Source organism: Pteropus vampyrus, unplaced genomic scaffold, assembly GCF_000151845.1.
Source record: "Pteropus vampyrus isolate Shadow unplaced genomic scaffold, Pvam_2.0 Scaffold181, whole genome shotgun sequence".
Classification (NCBI taxonomy): domain Eukaryota; kingdom Metazoa; phylum Chordata; class Mammalia; order Chiroptera; family Pteropodidae; genus Pteropus; species Pteropus vampyrus.
The window spans coordinates 2,346,394-2,361,610 of NW_011888962.1; positions in this window are offsets into that span (position 1 = coordinate 2,346,394).

Below are 15,217 nucleotides of genomic sequence, written 5' to 3' on the forward strand. Positions count from 1 at the left end.
GGTAATGAGTGTGAAACCTGTATTCAAACTTAAATTTTTGAGCCAAAATTCATAAACTCACTATACTATAATTCACCTGAATCAAAAACCCTGTACTCCTTTCCAGCTAAACTCACAGAAACATCCGTTCCTTCAGTGACATTTCTAACCCCACCACAGCACTCTCCCAAATATTTCGGTGAAAATAACAGAAGACTTATGTTTAAGTCCTCCTCTCCAGAGTAGTCATGGAAGGTCTCATAAAGAAATGCGGAGAAGGGCTCCACTAAACAGGGGAGCCAGGCTTGGCATGTTGCAGTCTCTTGCCAAGGCTCGGAATGGTGATACAATAGTGAAGTCTCATTCATATACATGCTTTAATTCTACTTATGTGTCACGTGCGTGTATGTGCTTCTGCGTGTTTATGTGTCCATATATATGAGCCTGAATGCTCAGGATACTATCTAGAAGCATTTACACCAAACTATAACAGAGGTGACTAATGGAAAGAAGAGTGAATTAGAAGCAGGAATGAAGAGGAAAGATTCCTGTTTAGGCTGTGTACTTCTTCTATAATGCTTGCAGCATTTTACAACAAACCGGTCAGATCACATAAGTTATGGAGCCCATTTTCTGTTTGAAAAGAGAACTGTCTTTTTGCAGCTGTGACAGGAAGATCTCTTCTCCCCCATCTCAGAGGTTGCTGATACTTTTCTAGTGGATACTGCCTTGCTTATTTGTGCTGGAGTTTACTGCATTTCAACTTACTTTTTCTTTTGTCCGTTCTCAATGTGCTAACTAATACTTTTTTGATAATAGCCACTAAGACCATATTTAATTTGATTGCAATAAAATGATATTTCTTAACAGCTCCCAGAACACTTTAGGGCTCTAGAGTCCCCTTGACAACAAAAACTTAACTCACACTAGGCCCAGGTACGTCTACATAAAATAAAAGGCGAGAGTTCCTTTTCATGTAGTATCCCATTCCCTCGCACCTTGAAAGTTGCATCTTGGAAAACATGACTCTCAACTACACCTTGAAAGTGTGATAGACAATTGCAGGTGCAGCTACTGAAAGGAAGTCTAACCACTGAATCACTGATGTTGCAATGAGTCTCATAGATCTGGAGTAATATCCATTATTGTTTTGTTTGCTCTGTTTGAAAACTTTTAGACGAAGTTGAAAAAGTCAAAACATATGAGAAGACTCACAAAAGGAGAGTAGAGAAAGACTGTTCAAACAAAGGAAAGATTCTCTAGTTCCAAGTTCTTTCAATCTTATCAACTTGAGGTATTCACTAGCATTTGTGCTTTTGTCTTCTTGACTTGAATTAAAATATATCATGCTAAGGATCTGTCTACTTGGCCAGAGACAAGATTTCATTAATCACTAATAAAATATTGCTGGGTTCAATGAGGTCCAAACATATTGTCATAATCACCAAACTTAGCAACAGTCTAGACTATGTAACCACTTATCATCAGAAACCAATTGAAAAAACTCCTGGAAAGAATGACTTCTTCATATGGCTTTAGTCCCACCTCAGCTCTCAACACCCTCACTCTCTCCTCTCCAATGGTTTGTTTTATTTCAGTTCCTCAAATGCTCTAAGATTTCTCTCATGTCCAGATCTTTGAATATGCTGTTGTTTCCGCCTGAAATGGTCTACTTCTCACTCGGCTCATGCCTCTATCAGTGACATTGGTGTTACTTCCTGCAGGAAGGCTCTCCCAGGCCACTCTCACAGTCCAGTTTAGGAGCCCTCAGAGCCTTGTGCAGCCCGCAACGGCTACATTAGCAATTTAACATGTGATGTGTATAGTGCTTTCTAGACCCTATGCTTCACGGAATGAGGGTCATCGCCACTGTACCTGCCACCACAGCCCAGGAACATAGTACAATTCCTGGCACACTCAACAAGTGTTTATTGAACAAATAGATAAATTGATGAAATAGATATACGACTATGGCTAATGTGACTTAATATCAAATTAATATATGGCAATCCTTCATATGTTAATGAGCTGACAGAGTCAAGAGTCAGCTAGTGGCAACAAGCACAAAAGCAGCCAACTCTTCGCAGGTCTAAACACAGGGAAATTCTTAAATCCCTAACATCGAAAACCAAATGTCAATTCAGAAATTTACACCATCAAAGCAACCAGAAACGAAGGTTAAAAATAAAAATTTAAAAAAAGAGGCAAGAAATGAGCAGCTCTAACTCTATTTAAGGAAAGCCCAAGAAGCTGCATGTGAAGTGTTTTGGTTTGTTTTTGGCTCATTTCCAAAGCACCGTGTAGGAGGCTTGGCATGTTGAAATGGAGATGATAGATTGAAAAACGGAGAATGTGTGTAAGTCCAGAATCAAAAATAAAGGCAAGTAGGTCAAGGCCCCTGGGAAAGCGGTTTTCAGATGAACTAGAAGAAGACTCTGGGTATTCAAAAATGACCCTGTAACAGGAGTAAGATGAAGTCAGAAATAATATTTGACTTTATTGAGTAGCCACCATATGCCTTGCAATGTGATAAGCATTTTGCAAGCATTACCTCATTTCATCCTCAAAACCATCTCATAATGGAAGGCACCATTAAATTCTCATTTTATAAATGAGGAAACCAAGATTTTAAATGTTTAAATAATTTTCCCAAGGTCATATAGGTAATGAGTGTGAAACCTGTATTCAAACTTAAATTTTTGAGCCAAAATTCATAAACTCACTATACTATAATTCACCTGAATCAAAAACCCTGTACTCCTTTCCAGCTAAACTCACAGAAACATCCGTTCCTTCAGTGACATTTCTAACCCCACCACAGCACTCTCCCAAGTATTTCGGTGAAAAATAACAGAAGACTTATGTTTAAGTCCTCCTCTCCAGAGTAGTCATGGAAGGTCTCATAAAGAAATGCGGAGAAGGGCTCCACTAAACAGGGGAGCCAGGCTTGGCATGTTGCAGTCTCTTGCCAAGGCTCGGAATGGTGATACAATAGTGAAGTCTCATTCATATACATGCTTTAATTCTACTTATGTGTCACGTGCGTGTATGTGCTTCTGCGTGTTTATGTGTCCATATATATGAGCCTGAATGCTCAGGATACTATCTAGAAGCATTTACACCAAACTATAACAGAGGTGACTAATGGAAAGAAGAGTGAATTAGAAGCAGGAATGAAGAGGAAAGATTCCTGTTTAGGCTGTGTACTTCTTCTATAATGCTTGCAGCATTTTACAACAAACCGGTCAGATCACATAAGTTATGGAGCCCATTTTCTGTTTGAAAAGAGAACTGTCTTTTTGCAGCTGTGACAGGAAGATCTCTTCTCCCCCATCTCAGAGGTTGCTGATACTTTTCTAGTGGATGCTGCCTTGCTTATTTGTGCTGGAGTTTACTGCATTTCAACTTACTTTTTCTTTTGTCCGTTCTCAATGTGCTAACTAATACTTTTTTGATAATAGCCACTAAGACCATATTTAATTTGATTGCAATAAAATGACATTTCTTAACAGCTCCCAGAACACTTTAGGGCTTTAGAGTCCCCTTGACAACAAAAACTTAACTCACACTAGGCCCAGGTACGCTCTGCCTTCAGATGGGCCTGAACCAAAAGTAGCGATAGGTTTTTTCTGTTTCATGTCAATTTACCTATAAGTGAAACCTTGAAATAATTTGTAATTCATCTATCCCCCTTAGTTCCCAAATCACCAGGCTGCTTTCTCCAATGTCATTGTTGTTTTAAATACACAATCATATGAATATGCTCATTATAAAAGAGTAAAGCCACACAGAAGTGTATCAAGTAAAATGTGAAAGACTCGTCCTTCCCTTTTCCTCTAATTGCACTGTTAATCACTGAAAATTACTTGCATGTATCCTTCTAAGTATTTTCTAATGTGTCTATAACCTAAACACACAATATTGTTCTATAATTTGTTTTTTTCCCAATATATTTCAGATATTTTAATGTCAGCATATTTGAGTCCGCCTAATTCATCTTAATGCCTATACAGTATTACATAGTGTGACTATATCCAAATAAATTTAACCATTACTGTGTTGATGGACAATCAGAGCATTTCTACTTTTAAGCTATGACAAACAATGCTACAGTGAACATCCTAGCACACGTATCTTTATGAACATTTTTAAGCATTTCTATAGAAGAATTCTTAAAAATGAAATTCCTGCTTATTGTCAATTTTGAGAAATATTAACAAATTACCATCTAAAAATGTGCAATTATTGTTTAATTCTCTGGCTTTATGTATTCTTTTATATCTAGCAGTACAAAATAGTCCCCACATCCCTATGGATTATTCACATTTTTTGAAATTATCTTAGCGTGGGTCTCATTCAGGCCAACCCTGCAATCAGGTTTTCAAGTTTCATTAATTTTTGTGTGAGACAAGAAAAGAGTAGAGAAAGAAAGATTTTGGTGTCTCAGGTTTCCGCCAACTCCATGTTCCACACTGTGGGAGGAGCAGCCAGAGTCCCAAAAAAGCAGGCCCCGAGGCCCACAGAGCCAAGGTCTAGAAGGCAAGTCTCATTCTCCTTACCCACCATCAGGCTCCAAGGAGCCTGGCAAAGGACTCTCTGCATCCCACCTGGCCTGTCGGCTTCCTACTTCAGACGGCAGTGGCTTCAGGGGTCTCAGGGAACAACACAGTGACCAGAACAGCTCCTCTCAGAGACAGTGGAGGGCTCAAGAGGGCCAGGACCAAGCAGCTATGCTGCATGGGGAAGAAAAGAGTTTTGGCGGCCAGAGAAACCAGACCATGCTGTGCTAAGTGTCTGTATGAGCCCTAGTGAGTCGTGTGACCTCCCTGAACTGCAAGCTCCTCATTGGTAGATAACACAGAGATAACTACTCCCTGCTGTAAGGACCTAAGATAAGAACTATAGTACCTGTCTGTGAACCTGTTTGTGCCTGAAGCAGGTAAGTTTACAGCATGTTCAAAAAAAGACATGAGGAGGTTGTTTTCACTCATTTTCTATCAACCCCCTTGTGATTTCTCCTCTCTCTTCACTCCCCACCCCTATTTCACCATGAGAGCAAAGTGTGATCTGCTATCAGTCACGGCTCAATGTGAACATGCCAGAGGCGCAGGGCCAACAGTTTTGTCCCAGGAATGGCTGGGAGCCAGAGAACCTGAGTTCTCACCTAAGTCTCCTAGCTACATCCTCGGAGCCTAAACCTCTGACTGTCTGAAATTGTTCACCTCTAAGTCTGTCTGTTTTCTTCATCTTCTTCCACCATTAATTCATGCAGCAAATAATTAAAGAGCTCTGCGCCATGTACCATGCTAAGGTTGGGGGATACAGTGAGACTCGACAACCCTGTGCTCGTGCATTCTCTGCTCTGTTCTTTTGCACAAGCGCTTTTATGTGGCCATGATCCAGGGTTATTCTCAACATGTCTCACTCTGCTCTCTACTCTGCCCCCGGCCAGCCCCCTCCACTTCCCCTGTGCACCCATCCCTCTTAAAGTAAAACCATAAAATGGCTCAGCTAGGAAGCATCAAGGACATAAACCCAAGACTCTTGTTCTTTAAATCCTATCAGCAGCAAGGATGAGAAACTATGCTGTTCAAAATCATAACAGGAACTACGAGCCCAAAATACACCAGCATTAACCTAAAAGACCGAATGCCTAATGTGTTAAAGCAACCTGCTTTGGCCTAGGCATCAATCAGCAAGTACCCTCGTCACCACTTGTTAGAGTTAACCAGAGTCGCCTGTGCTTTCCCAGTAACATACACAGGTTCTGCTCAAGCACTGCTTAGAGAGACCGTTCCTAAATGCAGGGCTCCCTTGGCCAGCAAGCTGATAAAGTTTGCTTTTCAGAATTGGAGTCTGTTATCTGATCAAGTTTGCTTTTCAGAATTGGAGTCTGTTATCTGATCAGCACTTCATCCCAGTGTTTCCATGGCCTGGAGTCCCTCAAGCACTGGGCCTAGTCCTTCAGGGTTGGTTGGCCAAGAACAGATAATAACTAGGTGTGCCACTAAGAGATTTTTCTGTTAAGGGAAGGTAGACCCAGAAAAAGGAATATGAAGAGGTCAGTGAAGAGTCTCGACTCTCTAGATTTAAACATGATACAATTCTGTTTCCAGTAAACGCTACCAACAATCTTCTGCCAAGCCATCATCTCCTACTGGATAGCAGGCTCCTAAAACAATACCGCAGACTGATTCATCACTTTTTAGTCACATACAGTCATGAAAATAGCCTTATTTCAGTTCTTTAAGACTCAAGTTTGCTTTAAAATTTCAGTCTTGCCTTTGAGACAAAACTAAGAGAGTTTAGAAAGGTATACACGGAACGCATAGGATCCTATCTCTCAACTGGACTTAAAATCATTGCTTCACACTCTTTCCTACCTCTATATTCAAGGAAAACCTGACATCTAAAAAGTGGAATTCAAAATCTTTGTCCTTTACCAGATATAAGTGCTCTGGAGCATTATGTGTTGTTGAGGGCAGGGAGTTAGGTAGAGAGAGAAATATTTTATGTGTATTTCATTTTATGTATAGCAACTTCAATGTGTACATGGTATCAGGAAAAACTCATGACTAACTATAGATTCTAGAGAACTAACATTTCTGGGTAAAGGTAATGCCACTGACAACCATTTATCATGGCCCTGTACCATTTGTATTTCCCAAGTCACCTTTAGGCATATTCCTGACACATCAGATCAATTTTGGCATAAAGTCTACTTGATTCAACTGCGTCCATGTATGCTGAATATTTAATTACTCATTCCATTGTCAGCGTATGACATTAAAAACATAAAGCAATCAGTGAGTCCAACCCCACATATAATTTAAATAAAACTGAATTCGTTTAGTTAGACTGAGGGTACTAAAAATAACATGGCATTTGTAACTGAGGAATCTGCTAGCAGGCTGCTCAGATTGTTCACTTAAAAGTAAAGAAACAGCAATAAGAAGCGCTGATAGTGCCAATCAAAATGAAACTAACAGATTCAGAAGATTTCACCCATAAGAAATTTTTTTTTAATAAAAGAAAATAAAGAATAGCTAAGAAAATGTAACCTGTGCTTAACATACAATCCAAAAGGCCTCGCTCAAGAGACATTTAATAATAGAATATTTTTTATTCCTATGGCATTATTCCATTCTGAGCTAAAAGTACACCTTGAATAATTCATTGACAACTATGAAGAACATGAATCTGGCTTTACACAGAGATGAGTAACACAGATAGAATATGAATAAAAATAGAAACACACATGCACATAGCAGGATGTTGGGAAAGGGGCCTGGGCAGGCTGGAAGACAGGCAACACAGCCAGCCCCTGACTGACTTCTTTTGAAAATCTATGGAGAAAGGGGAGCTGTGAAGTAAAAGCCCCCTGCCAAGCAGACTACATTTAGCCCTGGCTCTTAGCCCTTCCTCAAGCAGGTTGGATCAGTGTAGAGCTGGCTAAAAATGTCAGGCCGCTGAACGCTTTCTTGCCTTAAGTCTTCTGTTGCCATAGGAACAGTCACCCTCTATTTCCTGAAAAGTGGTTAATAATTAGATTTGGGAGAAAGAAAATTCTATTTCAAACTTGAATTCAGCTCACTTCTGATTCTGCTACCACTATCCTAGGTGTTATTACTGAAAATTCGGCATTTCTTGAGAACTAACATCCAGAAAAAGGTGCTAGGTCTAGATCCCAAGAATTGGGAATCTATCCCAACCCTTTGGTATGGGTCTATGAGGTATGACTACAAAATCATGATGCATGTTTGAGCATGATTGTGTGTTTCAGCAAATAATCTAGAACTTGCATAAAGAAATGTATGCCATGTCCTATAAAGTAAAAAGGTAGTATATGCTTAATCCAACAAAGTCATCATTGTTTAAAACTTTTCTAGAACTCTCTTTTGATAGTATCTTCAGAGCTAGTTTAAAAGCCACTCTGGGAAATCCATTTCCTAACTTTACAGACATATTTTGTGCAGTAAATACATAATGTGACATAAGTGCCAAACTCTACTGTGATTCTGAAACAAGAAAGAATGAACTATTCTTGTTCAAACTAAACAGAAGCAACACCCATCCTTAAAAATTATATCTACACACACCCATTATGATAGCCATTATCAAAAAATAGAAGATAATAAACATTGGCCAGGATGTGGAAAAACTGAAACCCTCATGCATTGCTTGTGGAAATGTAAGACAGTGCAGCCTCTGTGGAAGACAGTATGGTGGGTCCTCAAAAAATAAAACATAGAATTATCATATGATCCAGCAATCCTACTTCTAGGTATCTATTCAAATAAAAATGAAAGCAGGGTCTTAAACAGATATTTGTACATCAAAGTTCATAGCAGCATCACTCACAATAGCTAAAACATGGAAACATGCATTGGCAGATGACAGAATAAACAACATGTGGCATATATATGCAGTGGAATATTATTCAGCCTTAAAAGGGAATAAAATTCTGATACATGATACAACATGGATAAACCTTGACGACATTATGCTAAGTGAAATAAGCCAGACGTAAAAGGAAAAATATTGTCTGGCTTTACTTATATGAGGTACATGGAATAGTCAAATTCATAGAGACAGAAAGTAGAATTGTGGTTACCAGAGACTGGGGAGGAGGGAGGAATGGGGAGTTATTATTTAATGAACACAAAGCTTCATATTGAGAAGAAGAAAAAATTTTGAAGCTGAATAGTGCTGACAGTTGCATAATAATATGAATGTACATAATACTATTGAATTGTACATTTAAAATGTGTAAAATGCTAAATTTTCTGTTATGCATATTTTATAGTAATTTTAAAACTTACATCTACAAAAGCAAAGCCAGAGGAACGCTAAGTAACTTCGAATCTACCAATTGTTAGGAGATTTCTCACCACCTCAGGTTGGTACACACAGAAGTTATCTAGAACCAACCCAAACATTTGGTGTTAAGTTGTCCTGTCACTTGACCAGATTCTGGTTTGAATTAAGAAAAGAGAAAAGCAATTTCTCAGTGATGAGGCTCTCTCCTAAGTAAGCTCGTCAGATTTGGCAAATAAAAACATAGGATAAACATCAAAATTTTTTTAATATATGTCCTAAGTGTTGCATGGGACACAGTTATACCAAAAATATTTTGTTGTCCAACTGAAGTTCAAATTCAACTGGGTATCTTGTGTGTTATCTGGTAACCCTAGTAGTCCTAAATGAAATTGCTTCCAGTCAGCAACATCGTCTCTTGCCTTTAAACAAAAGCTGCCAACGTCCACTGCACTCAAGCATGAACCAAGCTGTTATCAATCCTTCTAGTGCAGAAAGCAGAAAATGAAGCATAGATCCAATCACAGTCGTTTTCCTCTATTATGCAATAGTCAATATATCTTCAAAATCCAACACTTCAGTCTTTGTCTTCAGCCCAGGGGTTAAGTATGATTCCATTCTACCCATTAGCTTAGCTCTCCACAGGGTCTGGAACTTAGAGGAACCTGGATTGTATCAGTCCTCCCTAATTGGTCATTAGATTTAGAAATATCACATTGAAAAGCTGCTCACTGCATCATTTCTAGCGCTCCTTATCTGAATATGTCTGTTATGATGTCCAGTGACAGGAAGGCCATTTTAAAACCACCACTGCCAAGTTTTTCTGTAAATACATCCCCTGGGTTACTAAACATGTACAATTCTCAAGTAAACTTCATGAAATGGGCAATATATTGTCCACTTAATACTTAAAGAAACAGAACAGGTACTTTCTCAATCAATAAGTCACTCTCCACCCATCACTTTCATCTCTCCACCTGCCTTCCCATCCCTGAGATGGCCTTCTTTTCTAAAAATGCTATGACCAGGTATGTGTGTGTTTCCCATCCTAATCCCACTTTCTTGTTCTCTTTGGCCTGATCATTCTTATTGCTGCAGCCACAAAAAGGAGATATTCAGAAGCATAAGAATAAAACTGACATGAAATTAGTCAGAAGGGTTCTTCGCTCTTTACTGTGTCACTCTTGGGTCTGCTACTAAAGGAGGTTAAGACTAAAGGAACTCATAACCCTTTTCACCTAGCCCACTGTGTTCTTAGTTTCCCAGAGCAGTAATCTGCAGCTCAGTTCAACAATACCTATAGGGTTCCCATTATGCGTAAGGCTTCGCTCACTGATGCCCAGGAGCCAAATTACTAAGTCATTGTTACTGCCCAAAGGACACTTAAAAGCTCATAAAACCTGAGAGTGAACAAATTACTTTATAATTGGCTCCTTAATACATCTTAATTTACCAAGGCACTAACATGAAATGGTTTAGTTGTTCTCTAATTCCTGCGTTCAGCCACACTTCCCACATTTTCTTCCTATAATAACACTTTGGAAACATTTCATATTTTTTGGTCACTTGAAATTATTAAAAGTCCAATTCTGTTTAAAACTCCAATACCACATCTGATTCAAAACCTTCTCCTCTATGTTATGGCTCAATGGACTTGATGAGGAAGATGATGGGAATCAGTTCATTTGCTCCCCTCTCACCAGCTCCCCAGAAAGGGAGGCAGGGAAGTCATCTTATTCTGGGGCATTTCCTTTTCCCATCCCCACCTTCTCCTTCCAGAGCTAGGCCTTTCAGAGTTGGGGGCTGAGAGATAAAGGGAGGAAAGATCATCTTCCCTGATGGCCCAGTGGCAGAGACAAGTACCCCATTTTGCTCTGGTTTAGTATGGCTCCATCTATTGATAGTGTGGTATTCACAAAAACAGTGTGTGCATTGTTTCTTATTGTCGAGCCTTCTTTACATCCACAGATGAGCATTGCCTCACCTGGGCCAGTGGATAGCTGGGCAACCCTACATTTTGACTCTCACACCTTGGTGTTCCTTCATGTGGATATATAGAAATCATCCGCATCCCTTTGGGACCCTCTGAAGGTCTCTGAGCAGTTAAGGAGCATTTCTCACCCTTTCTCCCCTTTCCCCTAAGAAACTATGCCCCAATTCCTTCTCACTCCAGCTAGAGTTGCCTTCCACAGGACTATCAGATTCAGAAATCTCCAGATGAGAAGCATTCATCTCAAAATTCAAGAACACTCCCTTTCTTTCCTTTGAGCACAGAGGTTATGCTCTCCCCAAAACCCCCTCAGCACACTCTCCTCTGTGCCAATAGCAGCTGCGAGCTGTCCCTTGGCAAGCATCCATTTGAGGAGGAGCACTCCAATCTCCCTTTCTGACACGCTCAGTCGGAGTGATTCCTCTGGATCTTTGAGGGTCCTTGGATCATTCCCAGCTCTTCCACCATCACGGGGACAGGAGCGAAAGGCTCCTCACCATAAACACTCTGCATGTTTTGACTCTGTCAATGACTGCCCTCCGTTCCCAGTGTTCTTACGTAGACCTGGGAGTTAAGGGCATGGCAATAGGACTGTCTTCAGCTATGGGTTCTTGTTGCCATTTCCAGAGAACTAAGAAAATTTTCACTTAACATCCCCACTGCAACACCTGATGTCCTCAGTGACATTCACCAACTGCTGTACTTATGTCTCCCTTGATTATACTTGCCTTCTTCCGTTGACTATATTTGCTCGATAATTTTATATTGAGCATCTATCTCCTGGGTGTAGGCTAATGTAAAATGGTGATGAACAAGGCAGGTATAAGATACAGTCTAAGAAAAGCAACTGACCAAAAACAAAAAAGTGACTAAATGAAAAAATTACAAATGTGTGAAATCCGACAAGAGCAACAAACTAGTACCTGAAATAAAAATACCAGGTTGGAGGAAGAAAAGATAAAGTAGACAAGCCGTGGGGTGCTTTTTCACTCTCATTCTTTCTTGAAGACACAGTTGTGTTTTCCAGAGGTTTCATAATGTGTAATATGGCAATAGATTGAATGCAGAAGCAGATATGAGAATCCATCATCTTTTAAGCCAGACATGAGATTTGCAAAACATATAAAAGAATACCATTTTTCTCACTAATTTTGCTTTATAAAATAGTTATTTTCATAAAATTCGTTTTATGTTACCACATAATGAGTTTTTATTACTTTTAAGTAACTTTTAAATTTTTCAGTTTTAATTTCTAACAGTAAATATCAATAGATAAAATCCATATAAACAAAACTCTCTGGGTTCTGTTATGGATTGAATGTTCGTGTACTCTCAAAGTATACATGTTACAAAGTAAGCCTCAATGTGATAGGATTTGGAGGTGGAGCCTTTGAGAGGTAATTAGGTTTAAATAAGGTCATGAGTATGGGGCCCCTGTGACAGGATTCCTGACCTTATAAGAGAAAGAAGAAAGAACAGAGTTTTCTCTCTCTCTGCCATGTAAGGATACAGAGAGAAGATAGCTTTCTACAAGCCAAAAAGTGGGCTCTTACCAGAAACCAAATGCGCCAGTACATTGACCTTGGACTTCCCAGCCTCCAGAACTGTGATAAAGACAAATATCTGTGGTTTAAGCCACCTAGTCTGTGTTATTTTGTTATAGCAGCCTGAGCTGACTAAGACAGGGTCTTTAATAATTTTGTAGAGGTAAAGCATCCTGACACTAAAAGATTTGAGAAACACTGGTCTGAACCAATGATCTTTTTTCAGAATTTATGCTATATACCAGGCTCTCACTCTTGACAATTTGTTCCTTCTGAAATTCTCTCTTTTAGAACAGGATAGTTTGGGGAAGACCTCTCCTGACCGTATATTTTAAGCCTTCTCCCACTGATTTCTATTTATCCACCTACTCCTTTAAAGCCAGGTACTTTTGAGAGATCAAGCCTTGGTCTTCCTTGCTCTTGTCCCATTTTCTGTTCCATGACATCAACTCTTACCTCTATGCTGTGTCTGCCAAATTCTCCTACCCTGCCCTAGACCCAGATTTTCCACATTCCCACTGGGCACCTCTATCTGGAGGTTACACAGTCTCTCAAAATTAACGTGCTTCAAACCTAACACAGTCTTCCTCTTAGGTTCTTGCTCCAGTACTGCTTAGATCGCTATTTCCCAAACAGTGGACACTGAAACTCTCTCCTCACTCCCATACATAAGCAGTTACAATGTCCAGGCAGTTCCACTTCCCAAAATGTCTCCCATATCTGCCTTTGCCCATTCCCACTAACCCCACCTTGGCTTTTTATATATCTATGTACCACAGTAGCTTTGCAACTGTTCCCTTGACCTCCAGTGTCTCCCTTCTCAACCCCATGCTTCAGGACAGCACCAGACTAATTCTACAATCATTAGTCAAATCACATTACCTCTCTACATGCGAAAACCCATAATGTTTCCCCACTGCTTGGAAGGGAAAAAAAAAAATCTTTGAAATGTTATTCAAGGCTCTGCCATCTAGCACGACCTCATATCCAGCTCTTTCTCCTACTTCATTGCCCCAAACATCCCATACTTAGGCCACAAAAAATCTTGCAATTTCTCTAAAACTGTTCATTTAGCTCTTTGCTCAAGATGTTCTTTCCTTTTAGACTGCCCTTCTCTCTTGGAAAGTGCACAATTGCTTAAAGCAATGCATCTGAATTCAAGTACACTTGTGTGATATTGATCAAATTACATTGACCTCAGTTTTCCTATCTTTACATTAGGCACAATAATTATATGTATCTCTTAGAGCTTTTGTGATGTTTGAGAGATGATACATTTAAAAGAGCTTAGCACGATGCCTAACAAGTTCAAATTTTAGTTTGTCATTGCTTTGCTGTTAATTTACTTATGTTTATCAAATACTACTCATTCCTGAAGGACCTGTTAAAATGGCACTTTCCCATGGAAATTTCCTCAATTTCCTTAGCCTGAACCATCAGTAACTTCTCCCTTCACTTCTAACCAATAAGTCTGTCATGCTGCTTTGCATTCTACTAAGTTCCCTATATATACATCCTCTCAACCTGCCCCCCACCGCCACTGTCCCCCCCACACACACACACAGGGTGGCAAACTCTTATTCATTTAGGTCCATCTGGGGCTCCAGCTAAAAGCTTCAACTTAGTACCTTGAGATCAAGTGAAACCCCTCTTTTTTCATACCTAAGCTCCTACTGACAACACTGCTCTCAATGGTATTTGAGGCCACAGAAAGCCTTTTCATTTTCTATTTTCACTCCTGTTGCCAGAATAAATGGCTACTTCTCCTTCACTTCCCTACTCTTCAAATTTGCCCCTAACTACACTAAACTCTCACTTATCAATTTAAAAAAATTGTTTAATGTTTACATTTTAATTCCCTGGAAATCGCAGTTTTCTCTTAAAATTTTCCTTACAAACTGTGAGACCCATTTTATGGACAAAATAATAAAGGATTTGAGAAGCCCTGGAATAATATCAATAAATATAAGATGAATGATCGCAAATTATATATTTGGATCTGTTAAAGTCCGAACATTTCTAATTTATAAGGTATACCTCATCCAAGAAATATAATTTTTCCAAAGAAATTCATGGTCTAGAGGTAAAGTATTTTGAATGTCAAAAATTGCACATTTTGATCATTTTTCATCAGGGTAAAATGAACTGTCAAACTAATAAAATTGGGCTTGCTAAAGATATTTTCACATTCCAATTAAAGAAGAGTGAAGCTAATGAAAATTTTGCCCAAGTAAAGACTCTAGTTTTATGTCCAGACTCTGAACTTCATGCTTTCATTTTTGCTAGAGTAAATCCTAAGGAAGGTAAACACAAACTGAACCTTATAATTTCACCTCCATGATTTTTTTCCTCCTCAAGTACTTTCAAGTTCGAAATAAGCTTAATTTGCAGGAAGTTGAAAATAATTCGGTTTATCCACACATTTGGGGGATCTGCATACAAATATTTACTGAACATGAAAATTCAATGTCCTAACATAAACCATCTGACTTTAGGAAATTGAATACATACAGCAATAATTAACAACAGATGAAAATTTTACATTCTCGGAGTTCCCATTTTGAATTTGAGCATGCCCTTCGGGGTAGGTACTCATTAGGACAATGTGGGCTTTTGAGAAACATGTTTTCATTGCTAAATTCTGTTTCTATAGCTCCACTCAAACACAGAGGAAAACATTATTCTCTGAAACGAAGTGCGGTTAAAAATAGAAAGCAAATTAGTAGCCAATTGTTGGGATTTCCTGAGTCGAACTTTGATCCTATCCAAAAAGTTGTTACTGTGAAATCTTTCTTTTTAGCTAAAACAAATGAATAGCTAAATGAAACAGTAATAGAAGTACCACAGTGGTGGAAGTTATGAAGTTCTCTGCACTTCCTAGGGAAAG